Source organism: Puma concolor, chromosome C1 (genome assembly GCF_028749965.1).
Source record: "Puma concolor isolate L17-30 chromosome C1, mPumCon1.1.hap2, whole genome shotgun sequence".
Lineage (NCBI taxonomy): Eukaryota > Metazoa > Chordata > Mammalia > Carnivora > Felidae > Puma > Puma concolor.
In genome coordinates, this window is record NC_141674.1 from 136,206,113 (window position 1) to 136,232,269 (window position 26,157).

At 38.4% G+C, this 26,157-nt stretch overlaps 1 protein-coding gene across 23 annotated transcripts in view; it reads right to left on the reverse strand.

The window, feature by feature from the left end:
* The window catches only part of QTMAN (queuosine-tRNA mannosyltransferase), a 466,550-nt gene extending 441,145 nt beyond the window's left edge, over nucleotides 1-25,405 (reverse strand). For 4 of the 23 annotated variants that reach the window (XR_015255199.1, XR_015255203.1, XM_086718510.1 and 1 more), the window contains exons 1-2: nucleotides 25,267-25,382; nucleotides 20,605-20,691 (exon numbers count right to left, since the gene is read on the reverse strand). The gene's annotated coding sequence lies outside the window, so the exon portion shown is untranslated. Of the gene's footprint in view, nucleotides 1-13,758; nucleotides 14,306-20,604; nucleotides 21,554-25,266 lie in introns of those variants that run through there. The other 19 variants (XR_015255202.1, XR_015255200.1, XM_086718505.1 and 16 more) reach the window with 14 other exon arrangements.
* Nucleotides 25,406-26,157: the final 752 nt, after the last annotated feature.

Consider the following 26,157-nt stretch of genomic DNA (forward strand, 5'->3'; position numbering starts at 1 on the left):
TTATAACATTAGTTCTTACACTTAGGTCTATAATCCATTTGGCATCAATTTTAATGAATGGTCAAGGAAAGGATCCAACTTTATTCTTTTGCTAATGGATACGCAGTTGTCCCAGCACCATTTGTTGAAAAGACCAGTCTTTCCCTATTAAATTATCTTGGCATCTTTGTCAAAGACCAATTAATCATAAGCATTAGAGTTTACTTCTGGACCCTCAATTCTATTTCACTGATCTTTATGTCTCTCATTATAACAGGATCACACTGCCTTGATTACTGTAGCTCTGTAGTAAGCTTTAAAATTAGGAGGGGTCCTTCATATTTGTTCTTTTTTCAAGATTATTTTTACTATGTTAGCTGCCTTGAATTTCTGTAAGAATTTTAGCATCAGTTTTTTATTGAAAAAAAAAAGGCAGCTAGGATTTTGATAGAGATTGCCTTGAATCTGAAGATCATTTGGTAGACTATTGCCAACCTCACAACATCCTTCCATTTATTTAATGTCTTCCAACAATTTTTGTAGATTTTGGACAATTTTCCTACTGTTTCTGTTAACTTGTTCCTATTTGACTCTTTGTTGCTATTTTAAATGGAATTGTTTTTCTTAATTTCACTTTTATATTATGTTCATTGCTAGTGTATAGAAATACAATTAATTTCTGTATACTGCTCTGTACCTTGCAATTTGCTGATCATTCATTAGTTGTAATAGATTTTAATGGATTTTTTAGGACTTTCTATAAAGATCCTGTCACTCCGTGAATATTCTCACCTGTCTTGCCTAGAACTTCTTGTACAGTATGGAACAGAATTGGTGACAGCAACATTGTTGCCTTGTTCCTGATCTTGGAGAAAAGGATTCACTCTCACCATTACATAGCTCTGTCTTTACACAGATGTCTTTTATACTGAAGTAATTTCCTTTTATTCCTAGTTTAATAAAAGGGTGCTGGATTTTTCAAATAATTTTTTTCTAATGAGATGATCATTACCTTGATACCAAAATCTGACAAAGACATTACATTGCCCCATCAGCTCGAGATGCCATAATACAATACCACAGAATGAATGGCTCAACAACAGGTAGTTATTTCTCATAGTTCTGCAGACTGGGAATTCTAAGATCAAGGTGCTGGCCAATTTGGTAACCCAGTGAGGAATCTCTTCCTGGCTTATGGAGAGATGCCTTCCCACTATGTCTTCATATGTCCTCACATAGTAGGGAGACTGAGCAAGCAAGCTCAGGTCTCTTCCTCTTCTTATAAGGACACTAATCCCATTACCGGGGCTTCAATCACATCACCTCATCCAAATCTAACTGTCTTCCAAAGGTCCCACCTCCAAATACCATCACGTTGGGAGTTAGGGCTTCAACATATAAGTTTTGAGGAGACACAAATATTGACTCCATAACACTCCCTCAAAGAAATGATATCGGGGCACCTGGCTGGCTCAGTCAGTTAAGCGTCCGACTCTTGATTTTGGGTCAGGTGATGATCTCACAGTTCGTGAGTTCAGGCCCCGAACTGGGCTTTATGCTGACAGCATGAAGCCTGCTCGGGATTCTGTCACTTTCTCTCTCTCTCTGCCCCTCGTGTGTTCTCTCTCTCTCTCTCAAAATAACTTTTTTTAAAAAAATGATATCCATCATGAACAAAAATTTCCAAATCATTAAAAAATATCACAAATCAAGTTCTCAAATTCAGAATGATAATAAAAGGATAATGCATCATGAACAAATGGGACTTTGAAAATGCAAAGGCTGATTTAGGATCTAAAATCCAATCAATGTAATTCATCAAATTAATAAATTTAAAAAGAAAAACCAAACAATTCTGTAGATACAAAAAAATCATATGACAAAATTTGGGGCGCCTGGGTGGCTCAGTTGGTTAAGCGTCCGACCTCAGCTCAGGTCCTGATCTCACGGTTTATGAGTTCCAGCCCCGCATCAGGGTCCGTGCTGACAGCTCAGAGCCTGGAGCCTGCTTTGGATTCTGTCTCCTTCTCTCTCTGCCCCTCCCCACGTGTGCTCTGTTTCTCTGTCTCTCAAAAATAAATAAATGTAAAAAAATTTTTTTTTAAATCATTATGACAAAATTTAACATTCGTTTACAATAAAAGCTCAGCATACTAAAAATAAAAGGGAATGTGCTCTACCTAATATATGGTATCTATAAAGAAATTTGAAGTTAACACCATACACAGTGGTTAAAGTCTGAATAGCCTTCTATATCCAGGAATAAGGAAAGAATGCTTACTCTCACCACTTACATTTAACACTTCTCTGTAAGTCCTATCCAGTGCATTAAAAACGAAATAAAAGAGGGTGCCTGGGTGGCTCAGTCAGTTAAGGGTCCGACTTCAGCCCAGGTCATGATCTCACAGTTCATGGGTTCGAGCCCCATGTCTGGCTCTGTGCCAACAGCTCAGAGCCTGGAGCCTGCTTCAGATTCTGTGTCTCCCTCTCTCTTTGCCCCTCCCCAACTCACACTCTCTTTGTCTCAAAAATGAATGAATGTCAAAAAAAAAAGGAGTAAAAGACATAAAGATTGCAAAGAAAGATGTAAAACTCTCTTTATTTGTAATTAACAGTCATCTACAAAGAGTACCTTGAGGAAGTCACACAAAAATTCACAAAAATTTATGAATTAATAAGGTAGCAGGATACACATTTGACATATAAAAATCAATTGTATTTCTGCATACTAACAATGACCAACTGTAAGATATATTTTAACTGCATTTTCAATAACATCCAAAAATATAATTCATATTCTATTCACTTAGGATAAACCTAACAAAAGATAAAACACTACTGAGAGAAATTAAAAAATAAGTAAATAAGTGAAAATACCTCAGGTCTTTGAGTTTAAATAACCCAATACTGTCTAAAAATTCATCCTCCCCAAATTATTCTATACAATGTAATGCCAATCAAAATTCCTAGAGGTGTTTTGTATAAATGTACAAACGAATTCTATAATCAATACGGAAATGGAAAGAATTTAGAGGACCCAAACAATTTCAAAAAGGAACAAAGTTAGAGAATTTATACCACTGATTTCAAGACAGTATAAAAAGTGTTGTGTTGGCATAATAGACATATAGGTTACCATAAGTGTCTTGGAAAAGATCCATATTTTATATGATTAGCTCATTTTTAACAAAAGTTTTCAAGGTAACTCAAAGGAGAAAAGACAGTTTTTTCAAGAAATGGTCCTTGAACAACTAGGCATGGAAAAGAATTAACCTTGATCCTCACCTCACACACTACACAAAAATTACCTCAAAATGGACCAGAGACCTAGTGTACACCTTTCAGAAGAAAACACGGGAGAAAATCTTCACAAGCTGGAGTTAACTAAAGATTTTTAGGCAGAAACAAAAAAAGAAGAAGAAGGAGAAGGAGAGGGAAGAGGGGAGGAGGATGGGGAGAACGAGGAAGAAAGGGAAAAAAGCACAGACCAAAAAAAAAAATGGATAAACTAGATTTATTAAAAATTTAATTTACTTCTGCTCTTCAAAAGAAATTATCAATGAAAGGAAAGAGCAGTCTACAAACCAAGAGAAAATATACCTGACAAAGGACCTGTATCCAGATAGATTATAAGTTATACATAAGTGACAAGAAAACAAACAAATCCAATTTTTTAAATGGGCAAAAGATCTGAACAGATACTTCACAAAAGATGAACAAATGGCCAATAAATAAAAAAATCAACATCACTAGTAATCAGGGAAAATGAAATTAAAACCACAATGAGATAAAACTACATACTCATGAGAATGTCTGAACTCAAAAGAATAATACCAAGTGTTGGCCAGAATGTGGGGCAACTAGAACCTTCCTATTATTGCAGGAATATGGCACAACCACTTAGAAAACAGTTTGGCAGTTTCTTACAAAGTTAAACATACACTTGACCACATGACACTAGAATTCTACTCCTGGATTACTTAACCCAGAAGAATCAAAGCATACATACACAAATACTTGTACATGAACATTCATGGTAGCATCACTCTTTATAGGCAAAAACTAGGAACACCCCAAATGTGCACAAACAGGTAAATTGTGGCACACTGACACAATGCACCCTGTGAAAAGGAACTACACTAAGATATACAATAACACAGTAAGCTTCGAAAGTCTCATGCTAAAAAGAATGCATAATGTGTGCTTCTATTTGTGTAAAACCCAAGAACAGGCAAAACTAATTCAGTGACAAAAATCAAACCAATAGTTGCCTAGAAATGGCAATGAAGGAGGAAGAAGTGCCTGCAAAGGAACACATGGGAACGTTTTGAGGGGACAGAAGTGTTCTACACCTTGATCGTAGTAGTTACAAGAAGCTTATCTGTCAAATAAGCGTTTGACAAACAAGTGTTTATTTGTCAAAACTCATTGACCTATACATTTAAAATAACTGCCTTTTGTTATATGTAAATTATACCCCAAATATATTTGATTTAAAATTTTAAAAGAAGTAGCATTCAGACATTAAGAGTATCATCAACCAAAGATGCCAATAAAGGGCACATCTAGTTTTACTCAGGTTTAACCCCTATAAATGTCTTATTGTCTTTTATTTGTTCAATCAATCGTGTGTTAAATACCAACTATGTACCAGGAATGATTCTGAGTGTGGTACAGCAGTAAAACAAAACTAAATCCCCGCCTCATCAAGCTTTCATTCTAACAGCAAATACCATAAAAAAGTAAAAGTAAAAGACAACAAGACTGGGAAAGTGCTAACCAGAAAAATAAAGCAGCTAGGCAATGGGAGACACTTTAAATAAGGTAGTCAAAGAAGGTCTCACTAGGAATGTAACATTTCAATAAAGATCCAAGAAAGATCAGGGGGAAAGCTAAGAAGTTATCTGGGGGGAAAAGCATTCCAGAAAGAAGAAAGAGCAAGAGCAAAGGCTCTGAGGCTGGCTATTCAAGGAACAACAAGGTGTCATATGTAAACAGAAGGTACTAAGTAAAAGATGAGGTTGCAGATGGGGCAATATCATGTAGCATCTCATAAGCTACTACAAAGACTTTAGCTTTTACACAGTTGTAAGAAAGGAAACTACTGAAGTTTTTAATTGAAGAATGACAGGATTGACTTATGTTTTAACCATGATTATTTTGGTTACTGCACACAGACTAGACTGAAGTGCTAGGTTATGAGTTGAAGATTTTAAGAGGAAGCTAAGAGAACAGTCAGGAGGCTATTAACATAATCCAAGTAAGAGATAATAATGACTTGAGCCAAGTGATAGTGGAGGTGCTGAGAGGTGGTAAGATTCAGATTCTAAATGTATTTTGATGGTAAAGCCAATATGAACTACTGACAAATAACATACCGACACAAAGAGAGATGAGACAGGGAGGACTCCAAGGTTTTTTGGTCTAAGTAACGTGGATGAAGGGGATGAACATGTCATTAAGATGGGGAAGACTAAAAATGAAAGAAGTTTGAGTAAAAAGATCAGCTGAGTTCTGAGCATTTTCAATTTAAATACCCTTAAATACCCATATGGAGGTAACACAATTAGACAGGTGTCAGGGGTTCAGAGGAAAAAATCTATTATAAATTAAAGATTTTCATTATGATTATTTTTTTTTTCTTTACAAAGTAAATGACCGGGTATGAGGAGTGAGTGAGTGTGTGTGTGTGTGTAAAACTTTCAGGAAACAGTCCATACTAGAATTTAATATAATAAGGCCTCAGCACTAATGGACTACTTGTATATTTTCTGATTTACATAAATCCATACAAGTCTGCTAGGCACTTCACACCTTTATTTTTACTTTCACATCTGAAGTACAGCAATATGGATAGATAAGGTGTGTATTTAAGATAACAACGTGAACAGACACATTCCTGGAACTATAGCTATTTAAAAGTGACACTAGCATCAAGATACTCATTCTTATTCTGGGAAGGCTTTAAAAAACAATCACTTGTTATGAAACTAATTGCACTGCCAAATGCTTCTCAAAATCATATGTAAAAAAAATCATCTTCTCTACATTTTACTGTTTTAAATCAAGGAGAGTAATCGACTTTGTGATTAGATCTAGATGTTTGGTTTTGATGCTTATAACCATCTAGGTTCTAAAGTGAATAACATTTTCACACTGTATCTCAAAAAGACAGACACCATTTTGTGCATTACTAAAGAAATGCAAAAATGACAGGTAAGAATACCAACCTTCAACCAGAATTGTAACACGGGTAACCATGCTTACCTAGTGCTTAAAACCATTTTTTAAAAAGTAAAATTTTCAGTGTGGAATGAGCATTATTTCTTTCTAAGTATCTATTCAATCCCAATTCCACATCTTGATTATTACCTCATGCTAGAATGCCTTTCTTCCCAGCGATACCCTTCTCCTCCTTCAAGACCCAGATCAAACTCAGCCTCCACCACAAAGCCTGCCCCTGAATCCCAGCAGTATTTAGTTCTTTCCACATTCCCACAGCATTGCCACTGACATGTCTAGAGCACCTACGTCATTCCACCATGGATTATTTAGCTATATGACACTAAAACAGAGGCTCCTTGAGGGCAGAACACCTTAGCCATCTTTTCCCTCCCTAAAATACTCAACATGATACCTTAACATACCATGTTTTATGTACTCACTAAAGGCTTAACTTAAAACCCTATTAAACTAAGAAAATGATCAAATAGAACTTAATGGGATATATGCTTTAACTTCCTTTCATCACTTTAAACATACTCTTCCAATAAATAAACATACTCTTCTAGATCTCACTTCCCCATCTCTCCATACTGTCCCAGATAAATCCTGTTGTTTCTCATCCACTTTCTAATACTGCAAAATACGGTCTAATCCAATTTAAATCTTCAACTTTGTATCTTATCCACACAACCCCACCTCAACCTCAGGCCAGCGAAGAGAAAGAGCATAGCTATCTGTCTTTTTCAATATTCTTTCTAGCTCTTTCCATTTTCTCCACTTCCTCCCTCAACTTTCTAGTTCCCACAAATCAGGACAGGCAGAGGAAGAAGGACAAATGCCCTGGGTGCCTACCTCCCTGGGGATTTACTGGATGGCCATGAAGCAGGATGATCTGTTACCCTTATGGAATTATTGATAGAACCTTCTCTCATTCTCAAAGGCACCTGCTTTAGACAGTACACTTCAGATCTGCACAGCAGAGTGGCTGTAAGTTACAGCAAACATAAAAGGCTGTCTCCTCCACCCTGCATGGCGCCTTGACTGAGGGATGGATTCTCAGGCTGACCTTTTAACCATCCTATGCACTGTCCCATCGTATGGCAAGCTCTCCCTGACAGCAACCACCAAGACAACTCTAGCCTGGTTACTTCCATGGTGTCCACTTCGTGTACACACACACACACACACACACACACACACACACACACACACACACACTCCTCATGGTTTCTTTCCACCAGATGGACAAAGATCACCTCTTTCCATTACTGCCCTCTCTCTCAAAATGTCACCTCACTGGCTCCGGTTACCCTCCTCCACTCTAGAAAGAAGTCTATGTTCAGGAATGCTCCAAACTCTGGAAAACATATTATCATTCTCCTTCAAGAACTCTCTGGAAGGTGCCAATGCAGTAAAAGACACAAGATTCTGTAGGTCATTAAATATCCAGACAAGATGTTAAATACCAATCTACACTTCTGGCACACATACCCAAATTCTGGGCTGGAAACAGAAGGTCCTTTTGGGGAAAAACGGAAATGTCACAAACTAACTCCAACAAACAATTCCTCATCTGAATGACACTTGTAATAGTCCCCTCTTTTCTAATTTGTTATATATGGGAAGTGGGTGCTGCAGTTCTATTCTCCTTTACTAAGTCCCATATCCGTCCTTAGAATGCAAGGATACTTATTAACTTTTATTTTCAGCTTTGGAGCTTTAGCTAAAATCCTGAAACAAATCCTGATCATCATCCTGTTTTTGGAGGTGCAATTCTCCTACAATGCAACTACTGCTTACCTAATATAAGGGACCCTTCATTTTAAGCAACTCCATGTGAAATAAAGATTTACCAAAAAAGGAGGGGGATGCTATTGACTAAAAGCATCAGGAAAAAAGAAAAAGATTCCTCATTGGGTCATACAAATGTTACCTTAGCAGATTAGTATAGTATGCCTATGTCAAACATCTCATTTAAATATATTTACATTCAATGAAGAGCCACTGCATAAAATGGAGAATGCTCACTTTCAAATCCAAACATCTGCTGCCTACAAAATTTAAAATTCTATACAACAGGGGCGTCTGGGTGGCGCAGTCGGTTAAGCGTCCGACTTCAGCCAGGTCACGATCTCGCGGTCCGTGAGTTCGAGCCCCGCGTCGGGCTCTGGGCTGATGGCTCGGAGCCTGGAGCCTGTTTCCGATTCTGTGTCTCCCTCTCTCTCTGCCCCTCCCCTGTTCATGCTCTGTCTCTCTCTGTCCCAAAAATAAATAAAAAAACGTTGAAAAAAAAATTTAAAAAAAAAAAGAAAATTCTATACAACAAACCAAGTTGACAATCACACATCTATTTAAGTTAATGTTAGATATACTGTAACTTATGATTTTTAAAAAAATAGATATATCATAAGACTATTTACTAAATTTCAATTATTACATGAAGAATAATTCTGAAACCTCTCTGGTTAGAGAAATCATTTAGTACAAACCAGTATCCATAAGTAGTACAAAGCACAGAGATTTACAGATTTGAACTAAAAATGCATGCTGAGACTGGTGTGACGTTGTAAAAGTTATACATATAAGATTATATATACACTTCTGAAATTAAAACATACACCAGTCCTATAACAGAACAATTCCACTCTGAGGTATTTAATCCAAAGAAATTAAAACATATTGTCCACAAAAAGAATTATACAAGAATCCTGTTTATAGCAGCTTTACTCACAATAGCCAAAAACCAGAGGGGGAAAAAGAAAATCAAATGTCTATTAACAGAATAGATAAACGAATTGTGGCAAAACAGAGTATTACTCAGCAGTAAAACAAAATGAACCACTAATACATACAATAGTAAGGATAAATCTCAAAACCACTATATTGAGGAAAAGAAGCCAGATACAAAACAGTACATGCTCTATGTCTCCATGTAAACTTCAAGAACAAACTTCCTAATCTAAGGAAAATAGAAATCGGAACAGAAGTTGTCTTCAAGGAGAGGGAAGAACTGACTGAAAAAGGCATAAGGGAAGTTTTGGAGGATGTTAAAATGTTCTGTGTCTTGAATGGGGGGAAGGGAGTAGTTACATGGGTAGATACACTGTCAAAGTTCATTAATTATACATTTTAAAATGACTGTATTTTTGTATACAAATTACATTCAATAAAGTTGATTTAAATCACATCTGGTATCTTACTTCTGAACAATGTCAAGGATAGCCAGCTAATGTAAAATATAATCTCTTAGTAAAAGCTGAAAATATATTGGTAATAATCTTAACAAACTTACAGCCTAAATCAGACTCTAAAACCCAAATCCAAATCCATGTTTACCCACTGTCACAAGGCTACATGGATAATTTTAGCCCACAGAAACATCCATAAGCATTCACAGAATGAATGAGACCAATCAGCAGGTCTTTTATTGGGAGATCATGACCTAAAACAGGTGGTCACTTTTGACTACTATAAAGTATGAATTCAACGTCGTGTTTACAATCACTCTTCTCCTACTTATCCAATGTTTTCTCTGCCTCCTAGCAATCTTAGAGGAGCGTACTTCCCTATTTCTGTAACACCTATTTCGAAATCCCTTTTCCTGATTTCTCTCATCAATTTTTCTCCTTTTTTGAGTAAAAACTCTGGGAATATCATACAACCACTTCACTCTTGACTGTCTCTCCTTAAATCTTACCCTTTGTGGGATTTGTTTGCTTTTTTCCCCTGTATTTTCAAGTAATTAAAATAATTATTTTGCATTCTAGCATCTTGAGTTCAATAATTTCAACATTTTTTTCCTGTCTTCAATACCACATCCTTCACCAAGGTGCCAAAGTACTAATGTTTAAGCCACTTGACCATGCTGCCACCTTGGCTGTGTTTCTTGTTTTTTGTTGTTTGCTCACTTCACTCCTCCTAAAGGACCAATGAATGACAAAGTCAAAGATTCCTTATCATTTACTCTATACCTGAAAAAACATAGTTGGATATTTTGACTTGAAAGCCCTTTCACACAGTTGTCTTTTACACTTAAAAACAGTGCTGCTAAGGGGCACCTGGATGGCTCAGCTGTTAAGCATTTGACTTTGGCTCAGGTCATGATCTTGCCATTTCAAGTTCGAGCCCCACATAGGGCTCTGTGCTGACAGCTCAGAGCCTCGAGCCTGCTCCAGATTCTCTATCTCCCTCTCTCTCTGCCTCTCTCTCAAAATTAAACATTCAAAAAAAAAAAAAAAAAAATACTGCTAAGGCACTGTTCCTAACCAAGTGACTGAATGTGTCCTTCCAAGATGATGTTTTGTTATAGGCAGTATAGGTCTACTTGTAAAGGCTGTAGACATCTATAGTTCTCATTTTAATGGGCTTTGTGACACTGTTTTTCCACGGTTATTCCCACACCCCAAACTGGTAGTCACCCTAGACTGTATCAGACTTTTTAAACCAACCCTCTTTCAAGCATTTTTGTATACATTCTATTCGAAGTTGATCTAGTCTAGCTTATGACATATGTTACTGTGGCAGCTCATTATCACCGACCTTTCATTTATAGATTTTGTATCATGGCATCACTTACATCTGAAAACATAGCTATACAGTACTATATTAACTAGTAACCCATTAGTTGGAGAAGTTCTAGAGTCCAGATACAGTATTTGCAAATGTACTATCTCCCTACTTTCCAAGGAGGCTCCAACATCCTTCTGCAACACCAACATGAAGGTATTTATGTTAAAAGACACTAATCCTAAAATCTTCCCATACTGTATGCTGGCCTTTCAGATTACTTTATTTCTTCATTTATCAGACAACGACTGGAGAGAAAAGGCCTCTATAAAATGAGACGCAATGTGGGACTCTGGATCTTTACTTCTAAGACCTTGTGTATACCCCTTAGGTTTTTCATCAGGAAATTAGGATAATTGCACTTGCTTTCAAGGTTGCAGAATGAATTAAAACTTTTGCAAAGTATCTTAGTCGATACCTACTGAACAGGAAGCTTTAAATAAATAGTACATAATAAACCACTCTATTGCATGGATACCACCCGTCAATCCAAAAATAGAGTGCTAGTCTATGATCTTGTTACGTATCACATTTACAATCTCTTTCTCCCTTTACATTCCACTAATTTCCCAATGTCTAGAATAGCCTCATTTTCTCCATTCATAGAATTATGTCACTTGCCTTAACAAAAAGCAGCTTTAGCCAGGGGATTATGAAGTTAGGGGGCAAGGCAGTAGGGGAAGGATGCACCTAAACAGTCACTGCTTTACTAAAATTAAGACAGTAATTAACACAATAATGTATGCCTATTACATCCTAACTTTGCATTAACCTTTTTCTTCAAAGTCTTTTTTGAAATCCACAAAAGCCAGAATCATTGCCTTCCTCATACCCTATAAATATCATAAACAAACAGGTCCTACATAAAACAGTGGACAAAAAGATGTAATTGATGAATTCTCAAAACCCTGCAATTTCTAATGTTTTGTCATCTCAGAAATCAATTCATAAGAACTTATCACATGAGTATGGCATGTGGGGGAGGATAAACTAAATATCCTTCTGACCACTGATGCGAAACTAGTTTTAAACACCTGGATTTTCTTCTTCTCCTGATTATATTCAAATGAATTATTATCTCAAAAACCATATAAAAGATTAACACAGATGTTTTCTTGCCACTACATTCTCAAATTCCAAGCAATACCACTATCCTTTTTGCAATGAACCACTTTTTTATACTTTTATGAGAGGTCTTCTCAATTTCAATAAGAACAGGTGAATTAAGAGTAACTGAAACCTATCAAGCTACATGTATCCACTCTTCTGTATATTTTGATAAAAGTTTGCTTTAGAAAAAAAAAAATTGCAATATACAAAATGCTCTGGTTATTGTCCCCTCCCTCTCATAGGTTTTCAGAAGACCACAATGAATTCCTGATTCAAATGTGTTATCAATGTTAAACCCACATAATTTTTATTACATGTCTCTTATTTATAAGGTAAAAGTAGTTTGCTGCTTTAAACACAAACACACACATACAACAGTCTTTCCTAAAGTGCCTCATATTTGAAAATGGCCAACTTTTCCAAATATTAATGACAATAACACAGGGCAGTTTAATTATGGCACAATAAATGAATGACAAGAGCATTTTACTTCAAAATCCCTGAGTTCCAGGATCTAAACATCTATAAGAACATCCTTTTCATTCCAGATTCAAAAGTTTAAAGCATTCAAATGCTACAACACACCTTTCGGTTATAGGCATTGCTTCGATGAAAAAACACCTTTAAAAACCATGAAATGAAACCAATTCCACATAAAGCTATCATAGGATTCTGATCTCTAATCTGACTTGTAAATTAGATGTGTGTAACTTTGACTATTCAGCAACCACAGATCTTCTTCCTAGCAGGACGGCTGTTGGTTGCACTGCACTCTGACCAAAAACATGCAGTAGTAGCCGTGGCACGCTGACAAATTCAAGAGTATATGCCTTGAATAAAACAGTATATGCCCTGAATAGTATATGCCCTGAACAGCTTTCAAGGTAAGTCATGAGGGAATCTTTTTCTGTTTGTAGATGAGCTACATGAATCTATGTTTTATATTCTGGGATGCCAGAGTTTTTGTTGAATGCTAAAATGAAAAAAATGTTGAAGATTCACTGAAAAAAAAAATGGGATTCAACATTAAGAATCCACCCACTTCATTTGGTAGCACTGCTTTCAAATCCTCTACTACTGGAATAAACAGATACATGCCAAAAGCAGGGTCTCTAACAAAATAAAATACTGATTTGTTTCAGAGAATACTTTGATGTTCCAGTTTTCTTGTGATTTAATGGTTCTAGAAAATACAGGGTTATTTCCAATCCACATCTGTTCACTAATCATTTTAAGTGAATTTAGTTAATAGGTCTAAAGATATTAATTTTTTAATTCAACTGTTCTATGCCCCTAATATTATAGACTGTGATTTTCTACCCCTAAGGAGTTCAAAAGCCTATGCAAAAGGATGTTTTCTTAGAAAGTTCTGGGTACAATAGCTTTTTGCAAACAGAAACATATTTTATGCATGCTGGGGGAGAGCAAAATTTCAAGAATGCCCCAAAGCAAAAACTTTCTTATAATAATGACAGTCTTTAAATTAACCTTCTTAGGTTAATTTTTTTAGCTTAAGTAGATGTTTTTCTTTACTCTATTTCCCTTGAAGTAAAAGAACCCAATACTAAAAGGTGATAATTACGTAAGTTCCGTAAATGGACAGAATCGTCATAGTTTACCAAAGCAATTACCATGTATCATTATGAAATGATAATACATTACACACTCCCCAAGTAAGAATTAAATTTACTCCGACTACCTCCACCAAAGAAAAAAAAAAAAACAATTTTTATTTAGTCATGAAGTCCTTGGAATCATAGTAGGGCTTGATGCCATACTGGCGTCACACTCTGCCAGTCATCCAAAGAATATGCCATCCTTCTTTTTCAACTTCTTTGTCTACTAGTGCGTCATCACTGGACCCAGCAGGCTGCTCACCCAGACAATTTCAGTAACGGATTTTGGCTCTGTGCATAACAGATGAAAATCTTTACGAAGTATCCAGTTTGTCTTATAGCTGAGAGATCTGAACCTGCTGCAGATGTCACATCTAAATTCTTGAACGGATTTTTATCATCAGTGTCACCTATAAAACAAGACAGTGTCACCAACAGCATTGTCCTAGAGAATATCTACTTCAGTAACACTAAGCTTTCAGCATCATAACTGATAGTGATTTCTTTGACTACAACCAGGGTCGGCAAACTAGAGCCCATGGGCCAAAATTTAGCCCACTGCCTATGCTCATACAGCCATGACCTGAGAACAGATTTTATATTTTTAAGTGGTTGAAAAAAGTTTTTTAAAAAAGATTAGTGTTTTGTGACATGTGAAATTATATGAAATACAAACTTCAGTCTCCTTCCATTTTAGTGGAAGCATAGCTACTCATTCATTTATGTACTTCTCTATGGCTGCTTCCATGCTACAATGGCAAACTTAAGTAGGCGCAACACAGACTACATGACCCATAAAGATGAATACATCTACTCTCTGGTGCTTTAAAGAAAAAGTCTGCCAACCCCTGACCTGAGGATATCGAGTAGGTAGGAAATAGGACACCTGGTATCTGTTGCATGAAGAACCTGTGTTCAATGACCCAGCTGTTCCCTTGCCATACCTTCATCAATTTGTTTAACAAATATTTCTGGGCAAGCCTGTCACTCCAGTGCAGACAGCTATAGTTACTTTGCTTTCCACTTTGGCTCAGCCTAGCCTCAATCCAAGGGGTCAACATTGCCCTTGGACAAGAAGAAGACAAGGAGCTCAGCTTCAAATGAAATTCCTCTCAAACACTGGCCTCTCCCATATCTCTAAGTTCTCCTAGTTCTGGATTTCTGCGTTATGTCAACCATTCTCCATAACAGGCTTCCTGCACTGCATACCAGTCTTAAAATTCTCTATTTCCTGCCAGAGATCCTAGGACAGTAGGCTGTGAGTCACAGCAGTCAATCACAGATTTCTGCTGGCTGATAGCCAGTTTTACCCCTGCTCTAACAACCACTCTGTAACATGAATTTATTCAGGGCCCCTGTGGACAATCTGCATACTGCAACATTTTCCTGGCTTCCACTACTCCTCCTGTTCATAAATGCCCCTGGACTTCATTTCCTTTTACATTCACACCTCTGGCCTATAAATCCATGAGTTCAACCTTCCCAACCGGCTTGTCATTGTTTCTTGAGCTCAGTTCATACAATAACCAAATATAAGAGCACAACAACAACAAAAAATTCTATATAAATGGATTTCCCAACCTAGAACTACCCATGTTAAGGCATCTCCTATTTTTTAGCAACTTCCCTAAAAAGGGAGTATCTCATTCCCAAGCAGCATTCAGAACATCCCTTCTTTTTCCTTTCATCATTGCCAATTAGCCCCAAGTTTCTACACCTGCTTCACCTGAGCGTGTTAACAATTACCCTTTACTCACTTGGGGAGCTCAAAGTATCTGTGTTTCTTAAATTTTTTTTTTTCAACGTTTATTTTATTTTTCGGACAGAGAGAGACAGAGCATGAACGGGCGAGGGGCAGAGAGAGAGGGAGACACAGAATCGGAAACAGGCTCCAGGCTCTGAGCCATCAGCCCAGAGCCCGACGTGGGGCTCGAACTCACGGACCGCGAGATCGTGACCTGGCTGAAGTCGGACGCTTAACCGACTGCGCCACCCAGGCGCCCCATCAAAGTATCTGTGTTTCTTGAGCACTGCCTCAGAATGTCTCTCTTCCTTCTACCAAAGCTTTAACAATCTCATTTCTACCGTAAGGGAAAAGTGAGCGGGGGGGTTCCTGCCACTGACCGACTAAAATGGAGAAATGTATTTGGCTAGACTTCTACCAGTGAGAATATAATTCCCCAAAGAAACATGCCAATAGTCCACAATGAAGCTTTGTCCATACTATCAATGGCATAGAACCCATCTGTAATTTATATTATATTGCTGCAAATAATCACAAATAAGTTGTAGACTGACTATACTAGAAAACAGCTATGAAATGTCAGGAAGACTTTATAGCAGAACAGATTAGCCTCATGTAGAGACTTCAGAGAAAATGGCAGTTTATTTTTAGCAGTGAATTTCACTACAACTTTGAAATAGACTGCCATGCTGAACAATTCTGAAACCTGCATGAATAGCTCTAACACAAACAAAACAGTTTGTATCAAAAATGAATAGGCTGACTGAAATGACCATTAACCTTATCTCAATTCTGAATAGCATATAGGTAGCACCAACCTTAAATAAAAGGAAAATCTTCAATAACACATACAGGAACCCTCTGCCCACTTGGGGAATGACCCAGAAGTCCAGCAACATACCCTCAAATCCAGAAAAATAAAGTAGAGGCATATAGTCCATATTCCAAAGGAACACTCAAAAGATTAAAACTTCAGAACTTTAATCTTTTGATGAATCTAGTCTCCTTCCCTTTAGGGAACAGTTCAAACTTTTTAGTATCAGAACTCCTTTGTGTTCTCAAAAATTGAGAATTCTCGACTTTTTGTTAATGTGAGTTAGAATTGTCAATATTTACTATATTAGAAATTAAATGAGAAAAGTTTAAGTATTAATTCATTTTAAAATTTCAATGGCATATGTAATATGACAACATACTTTATGAAAAATTACTTTCCTTTAAAAAAAAAAAGGAAATTTCTTTCTAATTTAATAGAAGATGAATTCTCCTATCTTCTTCTATGTTCAATCTGTTGTGATATGTTGTTTTGATTTCAATAAAAAAGGAATTAACGTTAATATGAATTGCCTTTTCAAATAATTATGAATGTTGTTCTTTGATACTACACCAAAACTTGACAAGCTGGAGTTTGAAGGTTATCTATAACATGGATCCTATTATCACATAAACTCTTTGTATTCTGTCACTTGCTTTTATATTTTAATGTTTTATTTATTTTTGAGAGAAAGAGAGAGAGAGAGAGAGAGAGGCAGAGAGAAACGGAGACAGACAATCCCAAGCAGACTACACCTGTCAACAGAGCCCGATGCAGGGATGAAACTCACAAATAGTGACATCATGACCTGAGTAGAGATCAAGAGTCTGACACTTAACTGAGCCACCCAGACATCCCTGTTACTTGCTTTTTATAAGGGTTTTTTACCAATAATTTTGTAACGTTGATCACTTTGAAAATATCAGCTCCTTGCATTTGTTTATATTCCAAATCTTGACATAATTAACTAATTAATACCACAGCAAAAACGCAGAATCATTAATATCATTACCCATCTCATCAGAAAAGTCTTTAAGTACTGGGAAGCTGACAAGGGCACAGCAGGTGATACAAGTTCTCCAAAATTTTAATTTTCACTTGAAAGCTCAAATTTTATCATTGGCAACAAGTATTACCAGTTGTTTTCCCCCAAGTGACAGGCTTACTTTGTTCATTTTCAAGAAAATGACTGCCAAATATCTAAATCTAAATAATCATAGTTTGGTAGTCATTAATACAAGTAAAAGTGATGTTTCATGAAAAATATGACTAATTCAGCTTGAAACTCAAAAAAATCATAGAAGGGTTTTTCCTTGAGCCAACCAATGTACTCTGCATATGCAGCAGCAATGTTTTTTGCGTATTTCCTATCTCATCACAAAAAGAGTATTAAAACAAAGTGTACTCAGGGATGAAGATTTAATAAAAAAATTTTTTTTACTGCTTCATCAAGGACATTATTCAGTGAAACTGGCTTTTCTGTTTTGTTTTTTTACTGGGAAAGCATGGTAATAAAGAATACAATGATTACTAGTACAGTTTGATGCCACTGCCATTTAATATCTACTAAGATGCCCACAGTTTTACCCACCATCGTTTTAGTATCAGTGAGGCAAATGTCAAAGCAATGGGAACAGCAAGAAGTCAGTATTACTATGAAAAAAGTTTTAACCTCACAGACCCCCTGAAAGGCTCTCGGCAACCCCCATGGGTCTACATATCACAGTCTGAGAACTGTTGTCTTAAGGAAACAATGAAAGCTATAAATGATAAGTTGCCATCCCCAAATTGATAATAAATATCCCGCAACATAAGAATTATATTAAATATCTGTACAAATTCTTTCATTTTAATTCAAAATTGGTCCTACTCATTTGGAAACCAAACAATGTAACACCAATTAACATGAAATGAGCGCTTACATGTATTATCTCATTAAATCCTCATAATAATTCTACTAGTTCTCTGATATACTCATGCTACAGATGAGGAAACCTGAAGTAGAGAGAGGGGAAGTCATTTGTCTGAGGTCACAATAACAACTATCAGTATTTATGGATTCAGGCATTACTAAGTATTTTGCATACTTCCTCTCTGAAGTCTTTACAACAACATATTATCCTTTTTCACCCTTTATTATTCTTTACACTTGTATTACCCATTTTACAGATGAAAACTGAGTCAAGAAAGTAAAGTTCCCTTCCCAAAGGTTACCCAAGTGCTAGATCACCTATAGACAAATCCAAGTCTGTCTTAATTCAAAAGTATGCTACATATTCTACCTCTCTATGTCACATATCAGTGTACCCTGAGTATATAAATAGATGAACTGTTGCAAGAATCTTACATAGTTTTAAATTCAAATGAGCAAGACCTCTATTTGAAAAGATTTTTACTAATTTGATTATCTCTGTCTTCAAATAGAACAAAACCAACTTCCTTTTAAAATGATCTAGGTAGATGATGAACTAACTCACACCATTAAACACTTTTCTGTATATGACAATAAATCAATACAGGTAAGATTATTCTGAGGAAACTGAAACCCAGAAAAGTAGCTAACTTTCCCCAAAGATATGCTGTTCATAAATGGTACAGGGTCAAAATCAGTTTCGACTGACCCTGAAGCCTAAGCTCTTCAATCACACTGCCTGCATATATTTAAGAAGGTCTCAGGCAATGACCTAGGAATTGTTCACAAGGTCTGGATACAGAACTTGCTGATATCATATCCACTTTACCCAAGGTAATCAAGATATGAATCATCTTGTATCTCAAAGACCCAGAGGCAAAAAGGAAGCAGCTACATGCTGAAAATAAAGAATGAAAATAAAAAATGTCCGCAGGTGCTTTAGGTAAAATGTCAACAGGTAATGTTGAAAAGAGAAGTAAAATTTCTACACACATCTCCATAGCTGAGATAACCCTATCTCTGTTCAAAACCAAAACAAAAGAATGCCTAGAGAAAAATGTCATCACAGCTACAGAGGCTGTCCACTCTTTAAACAATAGCTTTCAGATGCCAGGAGCCCAAGAGTGCTGCACACTTAATAAACAACAGCAGAAATCAGTTTCCTAAAGCATTCCTAAACTCTAATCAATCAGCAAAATTTTCATTTCAAATAAGGATCCATAAAAGCCAGGGGTTATGCCCCAGTGTTTGTTTCTATTTTAAGGTCCTACATCATAAGATACTGCTTCATATTAAACCTTACGGGGGACAGGGAAGGAATTAAGGTTTACCCAGCTCAATTCATCTTAACTTCTTGTAACTCAGCTTTTGGGAAGGATAAATATCTTGTGATTGGATAGAGGGGTGTGGCTTTAATTTCAAACAAACTGTATTCTCAAACAAACTGTATGTGTATTCCACAAACACATTTGACATTTGACAGGAAGGTGACAAAATGGAAGGCTATGGTATACCACCTAAAAGGGCAGGGCAGCACAGGCGAGAGATGAGCAATTACACTTCTCATAGAATACCACATTCTGGATTCCCTTTGTAGCAAAGGAAAAAAACAAAAAACTACACAGCAAACTTTACCTCCTCCTATCACCAAAAAAAATCACAATCTAGTAATGTAAAAGCAGCTGACATATATAGAAAAAAAAAAAAACAAAAAAACAAAAAAACAAGATTGAGGTCATGTCTCTGGACATGCATCATTTACACTAAGGATTCCCCCATTTATCTGAAGTAATTTCATGTACCTAATTTCATTCAGATAATTGAAGTTTTCCTTTTAGAGTTGTAAAATGTTACCTCACCATAATTAGTAAACTGTCCACTTAAAAATACCACTACCAAAAATACCATCCCCCCCCACACACATACACATATACTCCACTATCATTGAAAGTATGAGACGTTGGCCTTCACAGGAAATTTAGTTCAAAAGTCCTCTTTAAAAAATTAGCACGAGAAATTCTACAAAAAAAGTTATGGTCATTACCTTTTTAATAGAGAGTGTTTGCATTACTGTCTGAAGACATGGTAATTTGGGTATTCAATACATGACTGACTACTGTTCTGAAACCAACTTAAAGGTTTACACTACTAAAGAGTTTGGTGACCTGCCTCAAAACAATAACCACGACTGTACAGAGAACAAAATCAAAGAGGTCTCTCTTTTTATGAGCAGGCATTTAAGGGCCTTTTAATGAGAATTTACTCTTTAGTATACAATTACTAATGAACAAAAAGAGGACCATTAAACTCACTTCTTTATAGTGCCATAAAACTTCAATGTGTAAAAAATATTACATATATATTAATCAAACTCAAGAAAAATTGAAACATGCAATACCTTAAAATGCATAGCAAAAATTATACACCTTTTCTTCTTTAATAAATGACCTGTCAAGCTATTTTTTATATGGATATGCTTATAATTTAAAATATACAGACTCTGTAGTACTAATGATGGTAATGAAATGTCTAAACTTCTTGTATGAATTCTAAATTTCTATACGGACACTGATTTCCCATATTGATAACAAACTTACTGCTAGGATGAATTTTATATTAATCAATATTTATTTATCACCTGCTATTTGCCAGGCACTGTACTGAGTGCTGAGAACACCACCAGGAAGAGCACAGATTCAGTTTCAACACTCGGGGTACACATAATCTAGAAGGAAAGACAGATCATAAACAAATGTGCCATGGGAAAATACAACAGCTACTTGGTCAAATGAAAGTTCAAAACTGAGAGAAGACATGGGTAGACTATCAAATACTTAAAAATAGCTACCACTGAAAATGGGGGATATAAATCACCCATTACATGAGTCAACTAAGAAGGCAAAGAATCCAACAGGTATAGTCAGGACAGGGATCTAAGTAATGACTGGATGAAGTCTAGGGTGTTCTAGAGCCTGATGCAAATGAAAAGCTGACCCTCAAAATGGGCCCAAATCGTAATAGCCAAAGAGCCCTGCTCTCAGCTAGCCTGTCCTCAGTATCCAAGGCGTCAATCCAGTAAGTTCAAATCCCAGAGGCAGTATCACAGTATCTTGGCTCTGCAAGTTCTGCCTCGGATGAAATAGAGCCCCAACCATCTGCCTGTGGACAAGAACAGGTCCCAAGTCCAGGAGAGGAATAGGGGATATAGCAAGGAGAGGCAGATGACCAAGTGGTTAGAGTTCTTAAGCAGGCTTAAGGCAAGGTTTCAGGTCCACAAGGGATCTGGTGTACAAAAAGAAACAACACCAGAAAACATATCAACTCTATGGACAATTTAACACTTACTAAAGAAAGGCTGTGGAATTGCTTCTCTGGTTACTTTTAAAAATAAATACTCAAAAACAAAACACTCATCTATTTAAATGACTTAAGTATGAACTTAAAGTGCAGCAGGAAAGGATTAGTCTTCCTAATTCTTACTGATTAATGAATCCATACCCTAATTCCACCTAAACCTACATTGAAATATTCTAGATGCCTCACACACACCTCATTAAATGTTTATGCTATGTCTTTCAAAACTCTTGATGAGTAATGTGTTTTTTTAAATGAGAATCTCATGGTCAAACTGCACATATGCCAACGGTACAGTGAGATACCATACTTCTGTGAACAATGAATGCTCAGGGCACCGGAGTAAGTCCAGATCACACGTCTGGAAGTGGATGGAGGTCTTAATGTATTTTAAGTCTTTTTTTTTTTTTTTTTAACGTTTATTTATTATTTTGAGAGCAAGTGAGAGAGAACGAGTGGAGAACGCACAGAGAGAGGGAGACACAGAATCCGAAGTAGGCTCCAGAATCTGAACTGTCAGCACAGAGCCTGATGTGGGGCTTGAACCCATGAACCATGAGATCATGACCCGAGTGGAAATAAGACACTTAACTGACTGAGCCACTCAGGCACCCCTGTATTTTCAGTCTTAAAAACCAATGTAAAAACTGGATCGAAGGGATAGAACTTGCAGTGGATAGAACACACAGACTGGGACTAGCAAAAGAACCAGCAATGATACATGTGAAAGATTTGCTTCCTATACATTAAATACTGCCCTACTGTACTATACAAATGTTTTCAGTAATAGAGTCATAGAAAACAATACACGTAGTACAAAAAAGTTATCCCTGTGAAGGCTATTATTTATATGGCTCTACATATTCAAATAGGACTCACTGGAAGGAACTGACCTTGCATTTGCTCAAACATTATTTTCCAAAGCTATTCAAAGGGTGGAGTGGTGGTACTTCCCAAAAGAAATGCTTGAAACTTTTCCTCAATTTTTATTTTAAATAAACAAAACACAGTATTCTGATCTATTAAAGAAAGAAGAGATAAGCCTAAGAAAAAAAGAAAATACAGTGAGTTTTTCGGGTTTTTTGCTCTTTTGTTTTTACTGTATCACCAGAATGCTGTATCAAATACAGCCTGAAACTGTTTAATACATCATTTCAGGACAGCCTGCCAAGGTAGTCTGGACTCCAAAAGTCATGCTCCTTACAAAGGTCTATATGCTGAAAAATGTTTATCCTTATAAAGTGAAACCAAAACTTTAAAATGTGGCCTACGGTAACAATTAGAGGGTCACTCAATAGATGGCCGTCAAACTTTGCTCCAGTGGAAAATTTCACTAGAAAATTCACATTACTTCAGCTCTACTGAGGTGACCTATCAAAAAATTTAAATAATGCTCCTTTTTCCCAACTTCACAGTGAGTAACATATGTTAAAAGAATAAAATTCTCAATGTTAAGTTTGTCCCCCCAATTTTTCTAAAATATTTGATACCTGCTACCTCTTCCAATACTGGAATTTAACTTAATAGAATATTTGATTCAGCACGTATATGGAAATGGAATGATTTCAAGTTTACAATATCATGATTCATGACTTCCAGGCACTTGGCTCCCTTAAGTTTGATTGAGCCCAAAATGACCACAAGCACTAGACACGAGGCTTACACAGAAAGAATAAGACCTGGTCACCAGGTAAAGTGTACACAAGTATTTACCAAAAAGTATTTGCTAAATGCCTAAACACTGTGGGGCATATGCAAAGAATTCACCCTGCCTTAGCCAGGACTTCAGGACCTCTGCATCTGAGGCCCACCAAGAAAAGTGATGTTGGCTCGGGAACTGGAATTCAATTACTACATGCGTATAGCACCTTTCTTCCTCATCAATATCAAGATTACATACACCAGAGTCTTCTATATGAGGATCTTGAACCGCCATTCTCCTAGAATTGAAACAGACTATCTGAAACAAGAATATGAACAAACGTTCTTAGAGTGAAAATAATTACTAATTTCAATCAAACTGGAAAGTACTATTTCAACTGATGGAATGTAACATTTCCCAACTATACATAATTTGTCATTTGTATCTAATGGGTCCAAATCATAAACTAAGGCATATACTCAAAACAGGAAAAAAGAAAAAAGAAAATTTAGTAATTACTAGGCTTTTCTTAAGATAACATAATCAAAACAAATTTTGGCACAAGAGTATTCATCGGAGAGGTCTAAACTGTATACTTAAGTGTTCATTTCAGTTCATTAAGCCAACCAGTTCTATTTAACTGCTGTTAAATATCTTCAAGAAACTTTAATTTCTCCCTGTGAAATAATGGGTTTGGATTAAACTGTGAAAGTCCCTTACAAATAGAAAATTCTGTACTTCTGTAGTACATAAGATTAAAATGTCAACAGGGTTTCAAAACAGGAGTAAAGAAGTCAACTTCTCAAACTGATAATGCCAAAAATTCAGTTTCTTATTTTTATCTCAGTATCATGGTTCATATTTTAGCCATTTAGTTTACAAGTTTGTCAAAGAAAGTCTCATGATTCAAAACGTACTCCTCCAACCCTCCATACTCAAACTGTTTCATTAAATACAAGATCCTAAGGAAAATATACAATAAAAGAGCTAAGAAGAATCTATTCCACATCAGACCTGGAATGCATTAAAATTCACCATAGCACTTGGTACGTGGGTTCCTAGGTGAAACTCCTGCCACGCTTTAGCTTAAACAGGTTAACAGAATGCAATAAAATGGCTCTACTGAATTATTCTGACCTTCTTTTCAGCAGCTCCTTTATCTGACCACTACATTGGGCTTTAAAATCAACTTCAGAGGTAGCACCAAACAACCAAGGTGAGCCACAGCACTCGGGGGCTGCATTGTGAAACCCACCTCTTGGTGGAAAATCACCGTCAAGTCAACGTTTTCCATTTCAAACGGTGATACAGGTGGAGGAAAAAGTGTAAAGCCTTCTCTTTGAACCTCCCATCGAGCTGCCCGAAGGCGCTAACTTAAGAATTATCTTAAAGATAATCTAATGCTTACAGTTCTCAGAAGACTCTAAAAGTTGTATTTGAGAGAGAGACAGAGAGAGAGAGCGAGAGGGAGGGAGAAAGCGCGCGCACTCCCTGGAGCCTAAAGGTTAAATTGTGGAGCACTGCAACTTCGCTGTAGAGTACATGACTGGATTTACAAGACTTAGATTAAGAGAACCTTTCCACCAGAACACTTAGCCCGGCTCCCGATCAAAATAAGTACACGCCGGATCCTCACTGGAGGGAAGGAGTAACGGGCGAATGAGGTCTTTCAACTGGCCGAGAGGGAGAGGGGCTGACGAAAGCAAGAAAGTGAGGGCGATAGAGGGGCCAGGCGCAAAGGTTCCCTTCAGGAAGGCCTGGGGCCGGGCGTCGCAAGGGACCCGGCCCGGCAGCCTCTGGATCTGCCAGGAGGCCCCTCCGCCTATTCAGGCCAACCCCGGGAACCCGGCCTCCCTTCTCCCCGCGGGGATGTAACGCGCCCCCACCCGCCCCTCGCCTGCCGTTCGAGAAGGTGGCGGCGGCGCGCCGGGCCGCGGGAACCTGGCACGCACGAAGCGCAGAACTCAAAAAAATTAAATCACAAAATGGCCAGCGTGCAGGATTGCAACGCAGCAGCCCGTGTGCCCCGCTCCGGGCGCGACGCGGATCACGGCACCAGGAGCGCAGCGCGTGCGCTCGGGAAGCGCACCGCCCGCGCGGCCCTCAGCTCCGCCCCCCCCCCCCACCCCCAACTCCTCGCGCCGCCACCGCCGCCGCCGCCGCCGCCGCTGCCGCCGCCGCTGCCCCTCTGGGAACTCCGCGCCGCGCGGCCCCGCGAGGCGGGCGTCGGGGAGGGAAGGGGAGGGGCCGCGCTCCCCGCCTCCCCGCCGGGCCGCGCGGCTCCCCAGCCCGGAGCCTACTCACCTCCTCCTCCTCCTCCTCCTTGTCTCTCCCTCCTGGCCACCGGCGCGGCCCAGCCGGCGACGCGCTGACGCCGTGCCCCTCCCCCGCGGCTGCCGCCGCTGCCGCCGCCCCTCCCGGCCTGCGGCCGCTGCGGCCTCAAGGCGCGTCAGGCGCAGGCCCCGCCCTTTGGCCCGCCCACGCTCTCAAGGCTCCGCCCCCCGGCCCCCCCCCCCCCCTCGCGGTTTGGACGCCAAGGGCTCGGGGTCCATGAGTCAGCGGCGGGTCCCGCCTGCGCGCACCGGCCCACCTCAGCTCACAGCCCCCGCTCTTCTTCTCACCTGCCCACTGCCCGAAGGCTTCGCTTCACTTCCCACCTCCCTGCGCGCCCTTTCCATCTCTCATCAGCACCCCTCTCTGCCTCTTGAGCGTTTTCGTACTCTTTCCCTAACCCCCTAGTATCGTTCTAAGCTCGCATTGGCGCCTTCTCTTTTCTTCTGGAAGGTCTTCGCTGCTCACTAGGTCGGCCTCGGCTTCCTTCTGCAGTTTCTGTGCCGGTTCCTCTTCCCCGTCTCCGTCCCTCTTCCTGGCTTGCTGGAGCCTCAGGACCCCAGCAGGTACCCGGCCCCTTCCCTGCCACCTGTACCTGCTCCGCAGTTTGCACCCCTTTGGCTGCATCTGCTTCGCCTACGCGTCCTCATTTCCCTCCCTGTGGTCCGCTCTCGGAACCTCTTGGCAGGCTCACACTTTCCTTTGCTTACATGTTGTCCATCTTTTCTGTTCTGACTCCTCCACACACTTAGGATGCATTTTGGGTATTCAACCATTGCTTGTCCACACTTACACGAAGAGAGTCACTGACGAATTAAAAGCACAAAGCAAGGAGATAGCAGTGGTGACCTTTGAGTTGCTTAG